Source organism: Belonocnema kinseyi, chromosome 1 (assembly GCF_010883055.1).
Source record: "Belonocnema kinseyi isolate 2016_QV_RU_SX_M_011 chromosome 1, B_treatae_v1, whole genome shotgun sequence".
NCBI classification, from domain to species: domain Eukaryota; kingdom Metazoa; phylum Arthropoda; class Insecta; order Hymenoptera; family Cynipidae; genus Belonocnema; species Belonocnema kinseyi.
This window is the reverse complement of record NC_046657.1, coordinates 100,677,605-100,683,655: the sequence shown is the minus strand read 5'-3', so window position 1 is coordinate 100,683,655 and position 6,051 is coordinate 100,677,605. Positions and strand designations below refer to the sequence as shown.

Genomic DNA, 6,051 nt, shown 5'->3' with positions numbered 1-6,051 from the left:
CTTGGTAAAATCCTCGATTTTTATCATTAAAAAAAGAGTTGTACCTTCTTTGTATGTATCAGTAGAGTCTCAAATAAATAAACTATATAATAAAAAAATTTCAGTAAAAAAGCATGTTTGAAATTACAAAAGATTCCTTCGTAAAAATCATTTAGTGGCCCTAAAAAGGGCCGTTTGTGTATGCATAGCTCTTGAAAATATTACAACCATAACATCTTCCTTCAGTTAACTTTTTTTGCAACTTTCTTCGCCGCAGTTTTCTTTTTGGGAGAAGCCGCTTTAGCCTTTTTCGGGGCAGCCTTAGGTTTGGTGGCGGTTTTTGCCTCAGGTGGTTTTGCAGCAACCTTTGTAGACTTCTTTTTTCAGCAACAGCCTTTTTCGCTTTAGGAGCATTCTTTGGAGATGCTGGTTTCTTTGCCTTTGATGCAGATTTAGCTTTTGCAGCAACCTTTGTAGATTTTGGCTTGGCCTCAGTTTTACACACAGGTAATTTGAAGGATCCGTCAGCACCTGATCCCTTAGTCTGGACCAAAGCTCCGCTGGCAACAGCGTATTTAAGATACCTTCTAATGAAAATGGCCTGTTTGTCAGCATCAACTTTGCATGTTGCAACAATGTACGTTTTGATTGCTTGAAGAGAAGAGCCCTTCTTTTCCTACAAAGCTTGGACTGCTGCAAGAACCATTTCGGATGCAGAAGGATGAGCCGCCTTCGCAGTGACACGAGGCTTCTTTGTTTTCGGAGTAGCAGCCCTTTTAAGAGATGCAGCCTTCTTAGATGTTGCCACTGCCGCTGGTGCAGCTGGAGATTCGACTTTGTCAGCCATTTTGTTTTCAAACTTTTTTTTGACGACTTCAAACGAATTAAAATCAGGTTACACGGTATTCGCAATGTGAGTGGTTCAGTTCAAAATCTTTTTCAGTTCAAAATTTCTTTATAATTCATATTTATATTACATTAATATGCTCCATCCGGGGCATACCCGCTCGGATGGGTTCTCGTGCGAAGCACGAGATACGTGATGAGAATGTGTTCGTTAAAGCCGAAGGAGCTTTAACAAAAGAGAATTCACAATCCTTAAATTACTGTTGTCGATACCTTTACCTTTAGTTTTAAATAGTCTGTGCTAAAAAGTCGAGCTATACCAGAAAAAAGGTTTCTCTGAGCCCTTCCAACTGGGATTTTTTTCAAAGGGGTCATAAATTTCCTCTCAGTTTCCCGCCGAAAAAAAATTGGTAGATCTTGAAAAAGGCCGAGCGATCCTGGGTCCCGCTGGACCTGTGTGCTATTTTTTGTTTTGCTCTAGAATCATTTTTCAGGTCGCTAAAATGTTTTTAAAATTTTTGATCAAGTATTGTAAAGCTGTTAGAACTGTGAGTCCACTCTAAGGGCACACCTGCCTGGCCTCTGGCCACTAATCCGCTCTTCACTTCTGTTATTATTACGCTTTTCTACTTAGCCGCTTACTCCCTAAAAATTTATTACTTGAGAGTAGAGGTCTTATTGTTCTGCCACTACCGCTAGGGTCAGTTTGTATTTCGAGTAACGTTGCGTAGTTTATTGCACTCGTCGTAAAGGGTTAACCTAAGACAGGGGTCTCCACAATCCACAGGTGCAGCGTGACCCAGGATCGCTCGACCTTTTTGAAGATCTACCAATTTTTTTCGACGTTAAACTGAGATCAAATTTATGACCCGACATAAAACAAGGGCGATTTCCATTTCATCGCGGTGTACCTGCTCGTCTTACCCTCTCCGCTGGGGACTAAGTGAGATTGCTATGCCGGGCTTTGCCAGCAGGGGGGGCCCTTTGTCCTAATGAGGCATAAAATGCGATACATAAAAATGTTATAGTTTTGAAATCAGTAAATTAAAAATATTATATTCAGAATCTATGTTTATTTGCGATTCCAACGATATGTAACTTGCAATTAAAATATTGAACTTAGACTAAGTTATGGCAGATATTAGTTTGTTTTGACCCTGACTAGATGGCATTATGGAATTTTCCGTAGAACAGTTGAAAACGCATCAATTCATTGGTAGAAAATTCGCCTGTTGGCAATTTAATACTCATCCGGTGGAAGTGATACTCTTATATTTTCCATATTATAATCTACTGTAATAAGCATATTCATTTTAATTCTATTCCCTAGAAAGTGAAGTTTAATTTCCTTTTAATCAATTGCCCTTGTATTTAATACACTAGTGTGGCCCTTATTTTTTAAAATCATTTTTTTTCAATCCCTAGTTCTGTTCAATTGCCCAAGAATCGACAATCATTTTTAATATTATAAAATTATTGTGTATGTCTGTATGTGTATGTGTATACTGAATAACTTATATTGTGTACTGTTTTGTTAAGTATTCGTCTTTCTGGTTTAAAAATTCAAGTACTTGGTTTCCAGTATAATATTCTTCTAGACAGTTGGGTAAAAATCAGTATATTCTATTAAACTTTAAAAAGGCGAATATTCTACCAAATAAAATGATGCATTTTCAACTATTCTACGGAAAATTCCATAATGCTATCTAGTCAGGGTCAAAACAAACTAATATCTGCCATAACTTAGACTAATTTCAAGATTTTAATTGCAAGTTACATATCGTTGGAATCGCAAAAAAATATAGATTCCGAATATAATATTTTTAATTTACGGATTGCAAAACTATAACATTTTTATGTATGGCATTCTATTCCTCATTAGGACAAAGGGGCCCCCCGCTGGCAAAGCCCGGCACAGCAATCTCGCTCATTCAGGGACGTGAGGAGAAGGTTCAGAAAGTTGAACCTGGAGGACTTTTCTTTCTGGTATAACTTAACGGAACTTGTAACAAAAGGGATTTGGTTTAAACTTTAAAGTATTTAAAATTGTAAACTAACTAATTGCGGATAGTTGTTTACAAATAAATTTTTGCAATATTAATAATACAAATCTTGTATTCAATTTTATTATTAAAAATTCAAAGCTAATATTATTGCGTCCAAAATTAAATTATTCAAAATTTTTAACTTTAAAATAAAAATAATGTTCAGTTCAAAGTGATTCAAGTTTTAAAATTGTTAACTGTAAACTAAGTTGAATGTTTTAAAGTCAAAGCTGCTGAAATTATACAATTTTAAAATTTTATTACGATCACGAAGCTTTTAATTGATGCGATAATTTTGTCTGAAATAAATAAAAAAGTAATTCTCCTTCATTTTTACCGTTCAAAATGTAAAAAAATGTATTATAAACAAAAACTTAAAATGTATATGTTTACAAAAACTGTTAATACAAAATAGTTTTTAATGTATAGTATTGAAGTTTCAAAAATGTGTACTCCAGATCGTTAAAACCCAAACGAGTGCAAACTTTATTTAAAAATTTAAAAATATTGAGTCTTTAACAATTTGAACGTCATAAATGCCAGAGGGGTGTTACGCAGATTCGGAATCAGGAGATCAGCCTGAACAAGAATCATTAACAACATTGCATATAAAACGCAAATCCGACAGAAGTGGGTATGGCGTCCGGGCTATAAGTGTCACTGCAATTTTTCTGTATTGTTCTCTCCTTCCTTATTATTAAACAATTCGCAAGTGCGCCAGTCTCGAACTTGCGAATATGATCTCCCCGAAGAATGATCGGACTGAAAGAAGTTGTTGTGCGTTGCCCGTTTGGGCATTGTTACACAATCTGTGAGAAATTTGACATGACTTGATTTAAGAGTGACGTTTGTTATATGCGGGAAAAAAACCCATATACGGGAAAAAACCACAAAATCTAATAATTTATTTTATGAAAGAAAAGTAAAGAAGAAGTGTGGGAAGGGGTAGAGGCATCGCGAGCTTGCAAAGCGGATCAAAATCATATTTCCCGAGAGAGGAGATATATTTAAAAGGTGATGATGATGCTGATTCATAGAATTTAATCGCGGTTTCTTTGATATACTCTGTAATATAAGGTAATTGAAATTATCTGCGTAGGACAGAGTTCTTGGTATATATAGGTGTTTTTGTGACCCGTCTTAAGAATTTATTTTGTATAATCTGGATCTGATTGATGTTATTTTTTGACGCACCACCCCATATTGTACAGGCGTAGGTTATGATTGGTCGGATAAACATTTTGTAAACTAGGATTCCATATTCAGGGTTTAGACTCGAGTGTCTAATAATAATAGGGCTTATACGCGAGATAACCCCGAGAGCTTTCCCTTTAGTTTCGTGGATATGCTGCTTCTAATTTAGACGTTTATGAAGTTTACCCTCTCGGTATTTTACGGAATTTTTCCATTCTATTGTTTCGTTAAACATTTTTAGTGGATCTATTTTGACAGGTTTTCTGACTGAGAAAAGAATTGATTCTGACTTTGCTATATTAATTAATATTCTCCAAAGCTTAGCCCATGCCTCAATGATTTCAAGAGCTTGGTTAAGTAATTTTAAGATTTTCGGGACTGACCAAGAGGAAGTAAATAGTGCAGTGTCGTCTGCATATAATCCAATTGTAACTTCAGGGACCTCAGAGATGTCGTTCACGTAGATAATGAAGAATACCGGACCTAAAATACTGACTTGGGGTACACCCGCTCGAATGGGTATCTCTTTTGAAAGTGTCTGGCTTATTTTGACTGAGAATTTTCTGTTAGAAAGATAAGAGTTTATAAAGAGGATGAGTCCTCTTGGGAAATTGTAATTTATTAATTTTCTGAGCAATCCTACATGCCAGGCACTACCAAAAGTTTTTTCTACATCGAGGAAATCAGCTCCAGTTTGCTTTCTTCGATTGAAATTTAAACTAATGGTTTTGGTGAGTTTAAGCATCATGTGCTGGGTATAGTGAACTTTTCTAAAACCGTATTGTTGTGATTTAAGGATGCTGTTTTCCTCGAGGTGGTAATTTACGCGAGTATTATTTTTTCAAAGATTTTGCTCATAGTATTTAGTAGACTAATTGGTTTGTAGCTGGTTGGATGATATGGATCCTTAACTTTTTTCTGAAAAACTAGAATATGAGCCATTTTCCAAGTTTCAGGAAAATAGCTTTGTCGAATACAGGCATTGAAGATAAGTGCAAGGTGAATTAGGCATGAGATAGGAAGCTTTTTGAGGACTAAATTGGAAATTGAACCAGGGCTGGATGCTTTCCTATTTTTCGTATTTTTAATGTGTTTTGTTAATTCCTTACAGGTTATTTTCTTAAAATTGTCCGTGCTTGGGATTTTGAGGAAGTCGGAAACAATTTTTTCACATTCAGTAATGTGTTGCGGGTCAGATGGCTTGGCGAGTGAAGCGAAGTTACTTTCGTAATTTGCAGCTAAGAGATTTGCTTTGTCGGTTGGAGAAAGTGCAAATGTTTGATCCGGTTCTTTAAGAGGGGGAATATTGTTGCGCGGCTTCGTTAGGGCTTGGGTCATTCGATACATAGAGTTATATTTAATTTGAAGTTTACCGACTTCTGTATTCCAATTTTTACATCTGTTCTCCTGAACTTTAATTGCTATTGTTTTACGCAGGTGATTGTGTTTTTGAGAATGCAGCTTTTATTTTTTAGATGCGTTTGGCAGAGTTTATAATGGGTAGCGATAAGGTCTTCAATCTCGACGCTGAGAGGTGGATCGTCTTTGTTTACGGTATACAGAGGGGCCGAAGCGTGAATTGCAGTTTTTATTCTTGAAGTTAAGTTAGTTATGGCTTCGTCAATGTGTGTAGAGTTTGTTAGCGAGGGTTCAAAGTTATTTCAGTTTCTAGAGTGGAATTGAATGTTTGCCAGTTTGCTTTTGCGAAGTTATAGCGAGGTGTGACCGGGCCTTTTTACAGTTAGTGTAAAGGCTCAAGAGAACTGGTCGATGATCTGAGTCTAATTCATCAATGGTGAGAGTTTCGTGGTTTTAAAAATTATTTTTGGTAATTGCAAGGTCAATAAGATAAGGTTTATGTTTAGTTTTGTGAGGGAAAAATGTATACGAGTCTGGTGCAGAGATAGCCAGATGTTTGTCGTTTATGAATTCAAATAATTTTTTTCCAATTTTTTTTGTTGTTCTGCTATTCGAAGCCAAGTGCTTA

The 6,051-nt window shown here is 35.9% G+C and overlaps 1 pseudogene; it reads right to left on the bottom strand.

Moving 5' to 3' along the window:
• Positions 1 to 221: 221 nt before the first annotated feature.
• LOC117179253 lies at positions 222 to 826 on the bottom strand (annotated as a pseudogene).
• Positions 827 to 6,051: the final 5,225 nt, after the last annotated feature.